General features: G+C 36.4%; 1 long non-coding RNA gene across 1 annotated transcript; it reads left to right on the top strand.

Annotated features, from left to right (window-relative positions):
- Positions 1–367: 367 nt before the first annotated feature.
- On the top strand, positions 368–14,278 carry LOC120515845. Its single transcript, XR_005630713.1, has 6 exons — positions 368–431; positions 5,684–5,762; positions 9,779–9,997; positions 10,677–10,749; positions 12,430–12,600; positions 13,510–14,278. It is a non-coding gene; the product is annotated as an uncharacterized LOC120515845 (long non-coding RNA).
- The last annotated feature ends 3,585 nt before the right edge of the window (positions 14,279–17,863 follow it).

Below are 17,863 nucleotides of genomic sequence, written 5' to 3'. Positions count from 1 at the left end.
ACAAGACACACATCCCGCAATGTTCCCGTCAAAAAGCACGTTCAAAACCTTTCACTGATCCGATCTCGGTGATCACCTACTGTTATACATAATTATAATACGGCTGCTTTTAATGGGTTATGACACATTCTGCCTTCTAACTTTTATTCGTCACATACTTCTTATCACCTGGGTGCGCGCACTAAAGTCGGTATAGCCCCGCCCTTTTTATAAGCGTTCGAAAAAACACAATTAAAAATGTTTTTATAATTCATACCACAATCTAGGGGTACATTTTGAATTGTACAGTTTTCTAAATGTAAACTTTTGTTTGCATTTATGTTTTAGAGGTGAAAGGTCAACCGTTTCGCAAATCTTTACCCCGGCGCGCGCCCCCTGAGCGCGCCCTCTTTACTCTTGTGAGCGAAGTGTGTTACCTCGTGGTAACACTGGTGAGTCCTTTTTAAAGTTTTTATTACTATTACTTATATCAGGGATGAAAGAAAAGTTGAAATCTGAATAAAAATCCACATGAATTTTGGTTTTAGAAAGTAGACGAAATGTTTCCACGCTGAAAAAAAAAAAGGTGTAGACTTTAGGATACCGTGAAAATCGAAGCATGCTTGAAGCGTATATACGTGTTGAAACGTTCAAGCTACAACGGTAAGTTACGTGTGTACATCGAACATGAATCAAATGTATACGTGTAACTTATCTTTTGCGATGAACTGTGATGCTGTTTGGTGCTAGATCGTTATTTTCCATCGGGTTCCCTGGTGTTCCTAGCACGTGCCAAAGACTTGCGTGTCATGTTAACTGGCAACTTCAAAGGAACTCCGTCTGAATGAGTGCTTTGCGTGCTGCTGCTGTGCTTAGGCTTCCCTTTAGCGACGGGCATTTCAATTCTTTTCAGTCAGCAATAGTCCAAAAAAAAAAAAATCTGGGGATCAGATTCCTTTGAATAAATGGCGAAATAACCCGTGCCGTTGCGGGTCAAATTGTAAATGCTTGTTACAGTCTGTTGGGCTACCAGCTTTGAAAACCAAGTAGTCCAGGTGTACTTTTATAAGCTAGGTTGAGAGATGCCTGCTACATTTTACAGCTATGTGTTTTTATAAAGTTTAGCTGTGTTGTACCACAGTACAAACACAGTCGGCATCTAAGACGAGAATATATTTTTTATTTGAAGTTGCTCATGTTGATGAGTGGTATTTTTTACAATGTACACAAACATATAAAAAATAAACTGAAATGCTCAATTAATGTTGTATTCTCAAATTTTGTTTTCAGATCCAATTTATACCCCAACAATTTAGTTTCTCTGTCAAAAACATAATCAGTTTAACGTTCATGGTTATTCTAAAGCGCAGTACTTGTATATCCTTTACAATGTCATACAACTTTAGTTGAACACTTGATGTCTGTGTACAGGTGAATGAAACTTTGTCACACTTGGACCATGAAGTGAGTCCTCATGTTACTAAACATGAGGTTTAGGCCTGAAAAAGGCATGTTCATATTCTGTAATGCCTGGACTAATATAGTAAGGAGCACTTTCACATCCTCTAGTGTATCAAGAGAGGAAGGTGCTGTTTTCAGTTAGAAGTCCAGAATATGTGTTAGTTTATGGTGAACACCTTATTTTTAATGATATTCCTCTTTGAACTACATCATTTGTATGTAAATGTGCTATAGTATAAACAAGTGTTTTGCCCTTTCAGCAACTTCATAGGTTGAGCTCTGTTTGTAATAGAGTATGGACCTCTGATTTTGAAAGGCTAATGTCCCAAACATTAAAAAGTGCCAGAGGAGTGTTGTTGGAACAATGCCATAATGTGATCAACAAGCTGCAGAATGTTAGTCTTTTTCTCATCTGTAGGAAGTTCAGTCAGTTGAAAAGAGTTACCTGCTGCATCAATGTACAAATTTATTTCCCAAGATTTATATTTCATCAAGTGACTCAGCACTACATCAATGTTTTCAACATCTTGCAGATTGACCAGCATAGTGTTGTAATGTTACTGTGCTTTCTCACCTTTTCAGTCCTAATATTAGTTTTGCCTGAAAAGAAAGGATCACTTTTCTGTGTTTTGTTGATGTTCTTGGCTCTGCATTACATCATTCATTGCTGCTTTGTGAAATATCATCCATATTTAATCAGCTGAAAGGTTTTTTCCTGTATTTGAAAAATTGTTGCCTTAATGGTGCTTGTTATTGTGATTCCCTTTACTTGTAACTGGTATTGAAGTAGTGGAACAGTTTGCCTTGTCCCCTAATCCTTCTATATAAAAGTGGTCGGGATTGTCCTTCCGTCCCGTGAGTGCTACGTAGGCGCGGAGTTTCACACACACCCCGTCCATTTTGCAATGCACGATGGCATTTGTAATTTCGTTTTTCCAGGTAACAGATGATTTTCTACTCCAGACTGTGCGATATCTTCTTCTTCTTTCTTACTATATAGAAGCGGTCGGGATTGTCCTTCTGTCCCGTGAGTGGAAAGCATAGCGGTATTCCGCTTATCACAGACTTACTACTTGCAGCTTGCAGTACGAAGCGACATGATGTGAGCAGAGTTCTGGTGCTCCCATCATTCCCTTGCTTTTGTGTGCGATGCGCTGGAAAAATAGACAAAATTATGTCTCTGGAAATAATAAATGTTGGAGTACAAATGCCTCACCGTGTAGTAAATATCAGGGGGGTTCAAAAGGGCGACCTCAATATAGAAAAAAAGTTTAAATTTCATCACAAAAATAACAAACTACGAGTATTAAAGTAATACAGCTCAAATGCAGTATAACCAAATTAATGAGTTTGTATAAAATATCAAATTGATCTACATATTTAATTGCCTTCAGAAGTGGTCAACTTAAAAGTCGGTTTAAAAGTCAAGCTGTAAGCATAAAGACAGTCTCGTATGCTATATTTGTTTATCAGTTTATTTTTGATTGGAAAAATATTACATGGATCAAAAATCTAAAACATCTGGCATTCGGCCAGGTTTGAGTCGTTTGGTTGTCTGGAATTAAAAACTTGTAGTCCCAAGTGTCTGGACTACCAATTTGTCCGTCCCCGAATACATTATTTTGTGTGCTAAATTTAAATATTAAACATCACCAATTCATATTGTATAACCTTTCCCTCAGGTAATCTTTCAGTTTGAGAATCAAATGAACAAGAATCGTGTAACTTGATTGGGGGTAATGAATTATTGAATATGTGTGCCTAGTGCACTCAATTAACCATAAAAAGTGTGTGTTAAAGTTCAGAACATACAATTGTTAAAAATGAGAGTAGTATTTTTGTAAGGTAAAATTTTGCGTGACTGATTCATTGTAGGTACAAAAGGCTATAAATGTCTGTTTTAAAACAGATTATATAAACCTATTTCAATAACTAATTGTACTCAACAGACAATTGATGCATTCTAATATAAATGTGTAGCTGTATTGTACTTGTATGGTGAATGAGAGAATCCTTGCTAACAGACTTCTCATTTGTCTGAACTTGAAAGATTCAGAAGAGAAGTGAACTAGAGTCATGAATCAGATGGGTGGAAGGTGCACATGTGTGTAAAACATCCACCTGCAAAATGAAAAGACACTGAAGACATCTGTTGTACTCTGTGGAATCAATCAGTATGTGCTTGCGAACCGCCCATTATTTCTTTCAAGGCTATGAACTGCATTAAGTTTAGTCAGTGAAGGTAACAGACCCTGTTCTATGGCCATCTTCAAGTGACAATAATGGGCCTTTATATTTCCTCCATCCTCTTTTGGTTTGTTTGTCTGTTCCTTTGCTTTGAAGCAAACATCACTTGGTTTGCATGTAGTTGAATTGGTAGAAGTCCATTTATACATGAAAGTTATTTACAGTTTGCTTCCAGTTTTGAAACAGCAACAATCTTAGTCATTTATTCCTGCTAAGCGCAACTTTAAGGGTGAGTTCATTTGGGGATAGGGAAGCCTTTTCCTGCTGAATCTGGTAAAGGCAAGAAGTTGCTACAGACAGGAGGCTCATGCATTGCTGGGTCTGCTCACATGTACACATTTGATTACACAAGAGTAAACTTGTGTAAAATTTCTAGTTAAAGTAACAAGTACGTGGTATGGAAGGTAACTATTCAAATCCAAGGACAACGTGTAAATTCCACTTGGGTAGCAACCTGATGCCTCACTTATAAGCTTGCGTAACCACATTTCAAGCCTTTTGTACATACGCAAACATCTGGATTTGTGAAAGAAATTTGACAGAAAAACATGGCTATATTCATGGCAACTCTGACATGTGTACACATTATTTTGGACGCCCTTGATCAAGCAGGAATTTACAGCCAAATCAGCTAAATGATGACTCAAATTCATAATTATTAGTAACACCAAGCTGTTGTGTGTTGACGTTACAAAACTGTTACATCTCAAAAGTGCCATATAAATTGTAGACACTAGCTTAGTTCCATTTTAAAAATGGGGTGATGCTGCCCAACTGGAATACCTCAGCAAGCTTTAGCTCCATTGTGCCAGCTGGGCTGGGAGCCCTTAGTGCCTTGCCAACTGGTTATGTCCAGTTTTGTCATGGCGTGGGTGCACATACATAAAACATAATATGTTTTTGACAACATAAGAAGGAATTTGAAGCAGTGCCTGGTTCACCTATCGTAATCTGAGCATTTTACTGCACTTGTACTGCAATAAGGGAACCTAGCGAGAATGAAATTGCTTTTGTTAACTGTAAGTAGTTATATTTCATTACTGTATGAGGAGTCTGTGATGCTACAGTGTGGCTTGGAAATGTGCCCCCATGGGCTGGGTCAACACGTGGTTCATTTATTTTGAGTCAAAGTATCTCTGACAGTTGTTATGGTGTTGTATGTGGTGACTGGCTTATTGATAAGGTAACTGCCTGAATCCTCAGTGTTTCATATGGCCTGTACTATTCATTGTAATAGCAATCATGCCAGTTAATAGCGGCTAAGTTTCGGAGCGCAGTCAGATACTCTTAAATGCAGGTGGCAGAATCTCTAAGCATCAGGAGCTAGACTGCTGTACCAGCTAATGAAGATCTGCAGCATCGTGACTGCATATGTTGGAGATTGATTAGCATGCTCCATATTTGGATGTTTCAGGATGATGTTTGTCATGCATTCCTGTACACATTTTTACACAGTGATTGTGTTTTGAATGGTAGATTGAAACTTGCATATTTCAGGTTTTATAAATCTGTTTTTTTTTTTTTTTTTTTTTCCCACTTTTCCCTTTTTTTGGGGTACACATTTTGATTTTTTGGCATGCACATATTTTCACGCTCAAATTCACAGAAAGTTTTCTAAATAATGCCTTTGGTCTGTGACTCGAACCAAGGATCTCAGTGTGTGAGATGCCAGTGCTATTGCGTAAACAAGTAAAATGCCAAAATTGCAATATATTAATTCTTATGATTTAATATTTTAATAATCCAGAGAATGAATTTATTAACTACCTTATAAAAACGGAGTAGAACTTGTAAACACTCTTAAATAGCTATACTTTTAAATTATCTGTCTTCATGTTTTCTTAACCTTTCTGTAATTGAAAGATGTCACTCAGGTTTCCTTTTTCTATGCATATTCCAGAGAGTAAATCAGAAAGTTAAATTGTGGCAGCAGTAATGGGATGTTTCACTGAATTGACAAGAACTGACACCTTTTAATCTAATTTTTTCTCCACAGTGGTCGTGGTCTATCTGAAATAATGAAATGCACTAATATGCAGTCACCTAGCAGCCTGTACAGCTGCCAACCTACTAGTGTAAGTAGTGTTTTTTTTTTTTGTTTTGTTTTTTTGTGTGTGTGATTTATAGATATATATATTTTGTTAATCTCATATGCCTTTTTATGGGGATAAATTCCTCTTGTGTTATAAACTGCCAGATAACCTCTTCCCTTGCCTGTGATGAAACCTAAATTCTGACAGTTCAATATTATTTGTTGGCTGCTCAATTCTGATGGTTCAAGGATTTACCTGAGGCTTCGGAAGAGTTTTCTGGTTAATTTAGGTATTTAACTAATTTAAATGAGTTTTTTTTCTGTCATACAAACCTCAATTTACCACCTTATGTATATTTGGATGAAAAGTTTACCAGTATACTTTATACAGTGGAGCAATTTCCCTTGTGCGAAAACAATGGGAACTTCTGTAGACATGGTGCAGACTGGTGCATGCTATTTATAAAAGAACCATGTATAATCATCACAGACCACTAAATTTGCCTTAGTATTTGTACATGGTAATTTTATTGCTTGAATTTTATTTAGAGTTAAAGTAAATAATGCTTAATCAATACTGTCATAGTTACAATCTAAACCTCATAATATTAATGCCGCAAAACCATCCATTACATCAATAGTATTAAATCTACTCTTACTTAAAACATCTTGCTTACATCTTAAACTTTTGTAACAAAGCATTGAAAATCAAGTTTGTCCACCAGTGTCTTTGGCAAGTATGTGTCAATTTAATATTAACAACATGAAATAATGCTTTTTTTTCTTGAAATTCATTACTTCAGAACAAATCTTTGTCTTGTTCTCAAGTCATCTTGCATAATTCATGAGATGTTTGGAGTTTTGCCTTTAGACACATCTAGAATTGTACTTAAAGCACTAACTTATTCGTCCATTAATGTACTTAAAACTGAAGACTGCATTTTATTCACTTCCATACCATTTAAATCATGCCATAGCTGCTTTTGTAATGTTTTAATGGTTACCATTTCAAAAACACATCAAAGGCCACAAACTTGGATCTTTATTTTTTTACAGTCCCACGTACTGTACATCTTGGTGAGGCTAAGCTGTTACTCAAATGAATAACATTGTAGTGAACTTTCAGAACAAGTTAAAACTGTACAGTCTAGCATCTACCTATGACACCACCTTCAAGTAGACAGCTACAAAACAAAGTTTTTGCCTACTTTTTGCCATTTGTCATTCCTTCAACTCCCTGTACCTAGCTGATTTCCAATTCTAGTTTATTCCTTATCACAAAAAAAAACTATTATTGGCAGTGGTGTAACTGTATATACCCTTCATCTCTGCTCACTAGGGTTGTTGCCCATTGTTTTACAAGAAATATATTCGGCCCTGCTCTTTCTGCTACTCTAAACTGCTTCACAAGCAGCTGTCATTGAGCCAGTCTGAGACATGCCCCTTTTTTCTTTTTCAGAGTATTCTAAGCTGAGAAACTTGAGTAGCTAGCTAATGTGAATGCTTGGAAAAAAAACAAACTTTGTAATGAACTTCTACATACACAGTGTATTGTAAAAGATTTCAGACACCTTCAGTTTCTGCACACTTTGTTATAGATTTATTATTAAATGGATAATTTGTCACTTTTGCCAATCAATCTACTCTCATTAATGCATAAAGACAAAGTGGAGGGGTGGGACAATTTTCAGAAATGCAAATTTATTAATAATAAAATGTCTCATCATAGAAAAATTCAGACCCTTTGCAGTGGCACTCCAAAGTTGTGGTCAGGTGCATCTGGTTTGCTTTAACTGTCCTAAATGTGTCTAGAACCTGAAGTCCATCTGTGGTAAACTGAATTAACTGGACATACTTTGGAAAAGCACACTCTTGTTTATATAAGGTTCTACAATTTACACTTCATGTCTGGAAAAAAGCCAAGCCATGAAGTTTAAGGTGAGTTCCACAATAAAACTGTGGTAAGGTATAGATCAGGGCAAAGGAATAACACCATTTTAAATGTTTTGGATGTTCCCAAGAGCATAGTGACCTCAATTATTGTGAAATGGAAGAAGTTTGGAACCACCAGGACTCATCCTAGAGTTGGCTGTGCAGCCAAACTGAATAACGGGTAAGAGCCTTGGTCTACCAACTCCATAAGTCCTCTGCTGTTATGGGAGAATTTGTCAGAAGGACAACCATTTAAATGGCACTCCCTAACTCTAGTGTTTATGGTAGAATGGCTAGGCGGAAGTATCTTTTTAGTAAAAGGCATATGACAACCTCCTTGGAGTTTGGCATTTAAAGGATTCTGAGAGCACAAGGAAAATTATTCCTGGTCTGATGAGAGAAAAATTGTTTTCTTTGGGAAGAACTCTAAGCTTGTTATCTGATGAAGTCCAGGAACTGTTCATCACCTGCCTAATACCATCCCTACTATGAAGAAGGGTGGAGGCAGCATTATGCTATGGGGATGCTTCTCTGTGGTAGGGACAGAGAGACTGATCTGAATTGAGGGAAGAATGAATGAATGCATCCAAATACAGAAAGGACTTTATAGAAAACCAGCCAATACAGGAGTGTCTTTGTAATTAGCCTTTGATTGTTCTTCAGTGGCCCAGCCAAAACCCAGTCTTTAATCTCATAGAATATATGAGGAGACACTTGAAGATGGTAGTTTTCAGATGACTCCCATTCAGTCTAACAGAGCTTGAGCAGATCTGCTAGGAAGAATGTGCAAAGCTTGTAAAGTCTTACTCAAGGTGATTTAAAACTGTTATTGCTGATATAGAGGCTTCTACAAAGTGACGAATTAGGGGTCTAAATACTTGCATGAATAAAAAAGTTCAGTTTTTGATTTTAAATAAATTTGCAGACCTTTCGGAAAAAGTTTTCACTTTGTTGTTCTGGGTTCTTGAGTGTAGAATTATCAGTAGAAATGTCAGATTTATCCATTTAAAATTAAATTCACAGCACAAAGTGCAGAAAGTGAAGTGGTCTGAATACCTTCTGAATCCACTGTGTATAGCACCTAATTTTGTCAGCATTTTTGACTATCAATGAATGCAAGTATAGCTATATGAAAAATTAAAAGCAATGAGCATTTTAGACCAGGTATAGAACATTATATTAAGGGAATAAATGTGTAGATTCTGTTTCCTTGGTGTGTAGTGTTTTTTATTTGACAGTAATTTTGTCTTTGTATGTCCAACCATTTTCTAAACCTGCTTTTCCAGGGTATGATCACAATGCAGCTGAAGCGCAGCAAGCAATACGTATAGGCATAAACAACCTATGGCCAGGGCACCGACCCATTGCAGAGTAAACCGAGCACACTCTCACTGGGGCTAATTTAGCATTGCCAGTCCACCTAACCCTCATGTCTTTGGACTGTGAAAGAAAACCCATGTGGACAAGGAGAGAATGTATCATTTCTAACTAGTTCATACCTGACCAAAAAACAGCAGTTTGTGAGGCTGAGAGGCTGTGTGTTGGAAATGGTGGTGTGTAATATTGAAGCACCTCAGGGAACTGTCCTGTTGCCCTTCCTGTTTACCCTCTACACAACATAGTTCCAGGACAATATCAACGCTTGCCATCTACAGAAATTTTCAGATGCCTCCTCCATTATAAGCTACATTAATAATGGAGATGAGTCCGAATACAGGAAGCTTGTGGAGGACTTTGTCCTGTTGTGCAGGGAAAACAATCTGCAACTCCACATCAGCAAGACAAAAGAGCTGGTGGTGGATTTCCAGCATGCCAGGGAATCTCTGAGACTAATCACCATTTGGGGGGTTGTGGAAGTGGTGTAGGGCTACAAGTTCCTGGGCGTTCACAGAAACAACAAACTGGGCTGCTCTGACAACACAGTGGCACTGTACAAGAAGAGCCAGAGCAGACTGTAACCCCAAGGAAACTCTCGTCTTTGGATGTACAGTATGCAGCAAGCTGCTGGAAATGTTCTATCGGTCCATAATAGTCAGTGTATTCTATACAGCAGTCTCCTGGGGAAGCACCTTCTGCTCAATAAAGAATTTATTCGGGCATTGTGTTTTATTATTTTTTTTTCATCAGGAAAAAATGCTGCATCATAGGATGATCCGTGGACACTGGAAACTGTTGTGGAAAAGAGGGTGGTGGTGAAATTGAATGCCATTATGAAAAGTCCCCTCCAGGAAGTGCTTTCTTGGAGTACTTTTAGCCACCGTTTCATTCCATTACGATGTGTTAAGTACCACCGGTGGAGGTCTTTTCTGCCCACTGCTATCCGGCAATTCAATGCTTCCTTCCAATGTACGTGTTAAGTTAATTTTGAAATATCTGCACAATATACATTTATTTGATTGGCAATATTATCTGTGCTGTGAGTATGTATCCTTTTATTTTTTTTTTGTTTCTGCTGCAGTATGCATCTGAATTTCTCCATGGGATTGATAATGTCTGTCTAATAATTTAATTCCTTTGAATGTTCTGTTACTCAGTAGTAGCCATTTCAGTTTTCTACACAGTAGTGTGCTGGGCTATTGACATCACTTCAAGAGACGCCCATCAAAAAGCTAATAAGAAGCCTAGTTTAGTAATGGAATTCATGCATGCTTCATGCACACTGCAGATAGTGGCTGAAAAGAGAATGAAAACTAAAATGGATAGCTATTATGAACAGTGGCACACATTTCTGATTTAGTCAGTAAAACGTTCAACAGACATGTGTCACTAAATGCCACTGGGACTCCATGCTTGCAGCAGTACATATTTATATAATGCCTCACTTTTTTGGAATGGTTACTATGTATGTATTTTTGAGCTTCAGTAAAAGCTGTTTTCCCCTTCATTTTATTTCTTTTGAGATATACTGTTCATTATTTTTCTTTGTGTCTGGGAGTATATCGACCAATTCAAACATAACCACAGTAATGATACATTTTGCCAAATGAATAGAAATTCTCATTTTCAATCTAATATTTCTCTACAGTGACTTACCTCTGTTAATGAGATGTGACCATCTGCTATCATCTACCACCCAATACAAGTACCCACCAAGCCATGTAAGTTTTTGTCTTCTGTATCTTCATTCTTCAATGGCTGCTGGTGATGCATTTATCTTAATGTTGTAAACTGCCAGATATCCTCCGCTTTTGCCAGTGATGAGACCTGAACTCTGATGGTTCAGCAGTATTTGTTGACCAACCTAATCTGATGGTTCAAGGATTTACCTGAGGTATTGGAGGCATATTCTGGTTAGTTTAGAAACTTAACATTTTTCAACTGAGTGGTATTTCTGTTGTATAGAAATGTACTCTTCTGTCTCACATAGTATTGGAAGGGAGTTTACCAGATGTACTCATGAGAGTATACTAGATACTTTATCTGTCTAATTGTCTTTCTAAAATCTTTACCATTTTTCCCAAATTTTATATGTAAAAAAAAGTTTCCTTAGCACCTTTTTACCTTATCCAAACCAAGGGACACAAGTTTGCTTCTTTTTTGGCACATATTTCTAATAGCAAAGATGCATTGTAACTGAAACTATAGATGTTTCTTCCATTGCTACACATTTTTTTTTTTTTCTTCTATGAAATGAAACACGGTTCATATTTTTTTGTTAAGACTACAGCTTAACTGAAAGCCATTTTTGTGTTTTAATGTAAGATGGTAATCAAGCTACTGTATGTCATAGTTAAGAGGATAAAATATGTTAAGGGAATGCAATTTTTGCTAAACAAGAACTTTGTCTTTAAAGAACAAATTTGCCCCTAGCTGCTAATATCATGCTTTTTTGCCTTTCATACAAACATCTTGTTGGCACTAAGCCTCAGGAAGCATTAGCAAGCTGAGTAGCCTTCCTCAAGTCAATTTAGTGAAATCTGTCCTTGCACTCTTTACTAATAACAAGCTCAGAACACTTGCACAGATTTACAAATATAATTTAACGGTAAATTACAAACTATAAAATATTTACATAAGCATTGTTTTGGATTACATTAATTACATAGTAAAATAGAATAATTAGAATAATCAACTCTCAAAAAATTATAATTGAGATATGAACTGTAAAAGAGGAAATTTTAAACTGTGGTCAACATTTCTGGTGGAGGTTGACGATCAGTAATAACGGTTGATACCACCATTCTCATAAAGTAAGCCTGCTGACCCGTCTTAATCAGTTATTGTAGAGAATCAAAAGTACTAAGATCAGGCAATTAAACATTTTATCTTTGTATTCTATGACTCCCAATATCCCTGGTGCCTCTTTTAATGGACAGGAGTAATAACTTGGTAATTAAGCATGGGTAGCAAATGCCACTGCACAATACTGAAGATAAATGAATGGTCAGTATTTTGATAAATCCATCCATCAATGAACCTAATCAGTTCAGTTGTACTGCAAGTTAAGAGAATGGCCAGAGAAAATCCTGGCAGGTTTTAGTTCAAGGCAGGATCCAGACTTATAAGGGGTGCGTCCAATATGGGTCACCTTGAAGATGATTTGATTTTAATTTTTTTGGGTCAGTGATCCAAACTATGTTGATGCTTCTGCTTTAGGTATAATTTCATATTTTTTATTTTACTTTATTTTGCATGCTACCAAAACTGCCTCTTGAGTTGAATGTAAACCACTAATTAGAATGTTTTGACAATTTATACTTCAAAAATGTCTTAAACAGTTGCTATAGTTTACATCTATCTGTAGCCTTGATATTTTCCATATGTTCCTTTAAATACAGCTTTCAATTATTTTGCACTCTACTGAACAATGCTAGTGATTTCTCGGTAAACATGCTACAAACTTTCATGAGTTAACTGTTGGTGTGGAATTTATATGAAAATGAAGGACTGCTTGTTTGGAAACAACAAATCTTTTACCCCTTGGAAACTCGACCTACAGCATGATAAAGGTAGGTGCTACTTGTATATCATTCACATTTATTATTAGGACTAAATGCACTTATACCCTGTAACTGCTTAAAGTTAACACTCTATTTTAATTTTTTTTTTTTTTTTTAACTTCAACTGTTCTCCCTAACATAAAAGCCTGATAACAGTATAAACTAATAAATGTCAGTTTTTCTGTGCCATACAGAACCATGACCATTTGAAATGTGCATTGTCTTTGTCAGTCTTGTGTAAATTTGTGATTGGTAAATGCAAGAATTTATTTAATTGATTTCAAATCTAAAGATGACCATTTCAACATATTGTTTTTATCTGCTCTAACTTGCCTTTAATGCCAATCTCCACATGAGTTTTCCTGCTTGCAGGTTTTTTTTAAATGAAAGCTCTAAAACTGGCACCGTAGTCCCCCCTCCCCATACTAAGGCAATTAATAGGGCGAATTAACATGGCTGTCAAGAAGTGTAAAGTGGTGTAATTTAAGATTTTAATATTTAATGCTTTTTTTAACCTAAAATTACATGATAATTGTTAATTTAGTCTCAAGTTGTTTTTATAAGTTCTCTGGAAAAAGAAGCATTTTTGTTAGCTGTAACTAATAGTTAGCCAGAATCATCTCAAGACTTATGTGTTAGCCTCACACTTCTGTCAGTTTGCAAAAGCAACTCGCTATAACCTTGTAATATCTGTTACACTTTTGAATACCATTTATATAACGTAGGTGATGAAAAGTGCAGAAGTTGGAAATTTCATTTTCTATCTAAAATTTGTCAGTTTACCTCTTATTTAATGTAGGTGGCTGTTTATTGAAGTAACGTTTACAAATGTACATTGTATATGATGTATTCTGTCTCTATAAAACTAATCCACACAATTTCATAAAGGTTTCTATTTTTTTTTTTTTTCACTTTCAGATCACCTATATATCAAAGGTTTACTCTGAAATTTTACATGTTGTCTAAGTCACTGAGACTGTATTTGGACTTGCCCAAGGCCTTATCAGGTGCTGCTTAACACAATGTTATAAGTTTTGTTTTTAAAAAACAATTTATATTCTAGTTTCTGATAATGAAGAGTGTTGAATGGGTTCATCTTTAATGCTAAAAATTGTGGTTAGTATTTTACAATAAATTAAGCCATACAGCAGAATTTCCCTGTTACAAATTGTGCATTTAATTGAATGTTAATGTAGTGTTGTTTGTTTGTGCAAACCTACCCAGCCAACTAGTAAAATTGCTTAAGGGTATACATAAATCACTATAGCCAACATACCAGCTGGCTAAGTGCTCTTGCTGTGCTAAAAAATCCTGTTTGAGGAATTGAATCAAAAATTAAGGATGTTGAAATCTTGGTTTCTGAATGTGTATGTTTAATTTAGGCATTCTTTCCTCTTTTTATTGCCATTTTAATTTTGCAATATTTAATTACTTTCTCATAGTGGACAAGATGTTGGCAAGTGGTAATGAGTGATTTATCTATGGGACAGTTTGTACTGCATTTAAGGGCTTCCCTTATTTTATTATTTTTTAATCTGGATCCATTGCCTGAAAAGAAAAATATAAATGTAATCCTCTAATTGTTTCAAAACTACCAGTTGTAAAAATGCATTATTGCTATTTGTGGATGTTTTGTTACTTTGTAAAGTCTGAAATGTCTAATTGATAAAAAGACAACTTAAAACTGTGTGTGTGTGTTTTTTAATTTTATGATGTAAACTTTGCACTGTTTGTTTTTAAATAAAATCTGTCAGTTTTTGTATCTTGTTGGCTGAAATTAAAATACTTTGTGAAATTTTGCATACACGTTCATAAATATTTTGTATGTCTTTATTTGTTACTTGGGCAAAGCAATGTAATATTAGTGTTACATTAGTGAGAAGGACTAAGTCAGGAAAGTGAATTTTATGACGGGGTTGGGGGAAGTGCCTCAAACAGGTTTGGTAAATGTTTCTCTGAAGTCTCTCAACCCCCATAGGAAAGCCAGGCTGCCTAACTGCCAAACTTTACCTTAAAATATGGTTTGGAGGGCAGGTGTGAAGTTGTTCTATACCCCATTGGTCTGAAGTATGGCTGTTTGGAACTGGCTTGTATCAGAAGCTTTGAAGTACTACAGTTGTGCTTGAAAGTTTGTGAACCCTTTAGAATTTTCTATATTTCTGCATAAAAATAATATTCGATCATTTTCCCTAATAAATGACCAAGTATAATAATTTTTGTCTCATTTGTTTAACTGGTTTCTCTTTATCTACTTTTAGGACTTGAGTGAAAATCTGATGATGTTTTAGGTCATATTTATGCAGAAATATAGAAAATTCAAAAGGGTTCACAAACTTTCAAGCACCACTGTATGAGGCCTTATTGGCTGTAAGGCTTGGTCAGAAAACCTATAAATTTGCTTGCTTTACCCAGCTCTCTCTCACCAAACTGATGAAAGACCATTTCACACACCATGAACTGAAAAGGACAACACAATGAAGAGCACAGCTCGGCAGCCATATTGAGACCGGCTTGTGGCCTGTTCTAAAGAAAGCTGATCACCAATGATGTCTTAAGTTTTAAGTAACTAAGTCTGTGTTCCGCCTGAAACTACACATCAACATTCATCCAGTTGCCAATATTCAAATGTACTTTGCATATTGTTGTTGTTTATGAATATTATCAATAATACATTGTTTAAATTGTAACTTAACTCCTGTTTGGCTTTTACTACACCTAACTGTGTGAGGTTATAGATGTAGAAGGGAAGGGTTGGAGAAGTTTATATGGTACAATACCTTAGGAGCAGTGGTAAGTCTGGGAGATTTGAGGCATTCTGACAAAGGCTACATATTAATAATATAAAAGAGGAAAGTAGAGTAAAAGAATGGTAATTTAGTCTGATGGTGATCAGAAAAATGGCTTTTTGCAATGAGTTTTAAGTTAATAAGTAATTTCAGTATGGTACATTAGCCAATTTACCAAAAGTATAATTGATGGTACAAACCTGATCTTGTGTAAAAATGTATATGTATACCTTATCAAGTAACCAGTCTGTTCAAACAAGGGTGTTTTTTCTTTGATAAACTCAACATTCACCGATAGTAGTAATTGATTTAAGGATAGATTAATTATTGGCAGATGAATTGTTCGCTATTTTTAGTTATTTGCCATGGGTTTGTGATTCAAATCTTCAAATGCACCAGGCACCTAATTGAAGTCTGCTTTTTTTTTTTTTTTTTAACTTTGGTAAAATAGATTCATTCAAAGATGAGAATTAGAAGTATAAACATCTGTGGTATTTTTGTCTATAGTGACAACACAGAACTTGATGCTCAGTTTTGAATTACTAGATTATCTCCCCCCAATGTTTATTTTTGACAGTGCCCCTCAACAAATATCCATAAAAGCAGACCCTCCATTCATGAAAGCATTGCAGCTGTGCATTTCTCAATGCTTCACTACCTCCTGAATTTTCTGTTTTCAAGGCTAGTCAAAAATAGTATCTCATAAATGCTCAGTCTCAACTTTATCTGGAGAAGTGCTTCATTATTTCAGAATCGAGAATCAGATGTCCTAGATATTTGTTGAATGAGTAATCTTGCAAAACAGTCTTGGTTTATATAAATGTTCATGTTATCTTCGATATAGCTATCTATCTAGAAATATCTATGGTGCATCTTAAGGCATCCATTATCCAACCCGCTCTACCTAACTACAAGGGGTCTGCTGGAGCCAATCCCAGCCAGGAAACAAACCCTGGGCAGGGCACACACTAGGGGCAATTTAGAATCGCCAATGCGCATGTCTGTGGGAGGAAACCTACGCAGACACGGGGAGAACATGCAAACTCCATGCAGGGAGGACCCGGGGAGTGAACCCTGGTCTCCTAACTGCGAGGCAGCAGCACTACCACCGTGCCGCCCCTATCTTAAGGCATAAAATTGCTTAATGAATTTTTCAAAGGCTCTGTAAGGAATTTTCTAGAATTTAATTAATTTATCTCTGGAATGGTAATACTGACTCGTACAGTCCCAATAAAAGGAGCCAAGGAGATAACACAGGCAAAGCAGATCTGTAACCAGAACAGGATATATTTTTGGACATGAGAGTTTTGAAACTCATTCCGTTCAATTAAGCAAACATTTAATAATGTCCAATGTTGAAAGGATATAACCTGCAGATGAGGGCTATTGTATATGGTCATTGTCTCTGTCCTCTGAATGTAAAGTAGAATGTGTGCTACCAATTCTAATAAGTTGGCACACTAAAACTGAAAATGCGCAGTACTTTATGCCTATGAGGTACTTTTTATTCAAGCCATTTTTACAAATCATTGGTTCACTCTTAACCTGACCTTGTTTTTACTGTGGTGTCATTCAGTTGTGTGCTGATGTAATAAAAGGCTTACATTTGTGGTTCTAAAGTTTGTGTGGACCACTGTGATTGCAGGTGGTCAATCCCTAACAACTCTTATTTTTATTAAGCAAGCTCTTGTTTCTCAGTTTCTACCTTTTTCTTAGTGTAGCAAACATTTTGTGTTTAGCATGGGCGAATTATAAAGGATTAACAACAATTAGATTTGTTCTAAGTATTTTCTTACTAATTAGCACACAAGTGAATATGATCCTCAAGTAGCGGTTTACCTTTGCCATTCAGTGTCAAATACACCCGTGACTCCACTACTCGTCACTAATTGTATTTGGAAAAAGTGGAGTAAAGTCTCCCCAATAACCAAATAAAAAGAATATGGTAAAAGAAAGATTGATGCATTTTTGAATTTCTTCTGATTGTAAATAGTATACCAGTGTGTTTCTTCGTGCCGGTCCCAAGCCCGGATAAATGGGTAGGGTTACGTCAGGAAGGGCATCCAGTGCAACATTTTGCCAAATCAATATGCGGACAACAATACAAATTTCCATACCGGATCGGTCGAGCCGCGGGTTAACAACGACCTCCACCAGTACTGTTAGCCAACAGGGTGCTGGCAGAATTTGGGCTACTGTTGGCTGAAGAAGAAGGAGAAGTAGAAGGGGGAGACGTGTCCGGAGGCAGGAGGAGAGGAGGAAAGTAAAGAGAGTGGAACTGAGGGCAGGAACTTTGAATGTTGGCAGTATGACTGGTAAGGGGAAAGAGTTAGCAGATATGATGGAGAGAAGGAAGATTGATATATTGAGCATGCAAGAGACTAAATGGAAGGGGAGTAAGGCTAGGAGGATTGGAGGTGGATTCAAATAGTTCTGTCATGGTGTGGATGGGAGGAGAAATGGGGTAGGAGTTACTCAGAAGGAAC

Source organism: Polypterus senegalus, chromosome 15, assembly GCF_016835505.1.
Source record: "Polypterus senegalus isolate Bchr_013 chromosome 15, ASM1683550v1, whole genome shotgun sequence".
In the NCBI taxonomy this organism is placed as follows: Eukaryota; Metazoa; Chordata; class Cladistia; order Polypteriformes; family Polypteridae; genus Polypterus; species Polypterus senegalus.
This window is presented reverse-complemented; position numbering and strand designations above follow the sequence as displayed.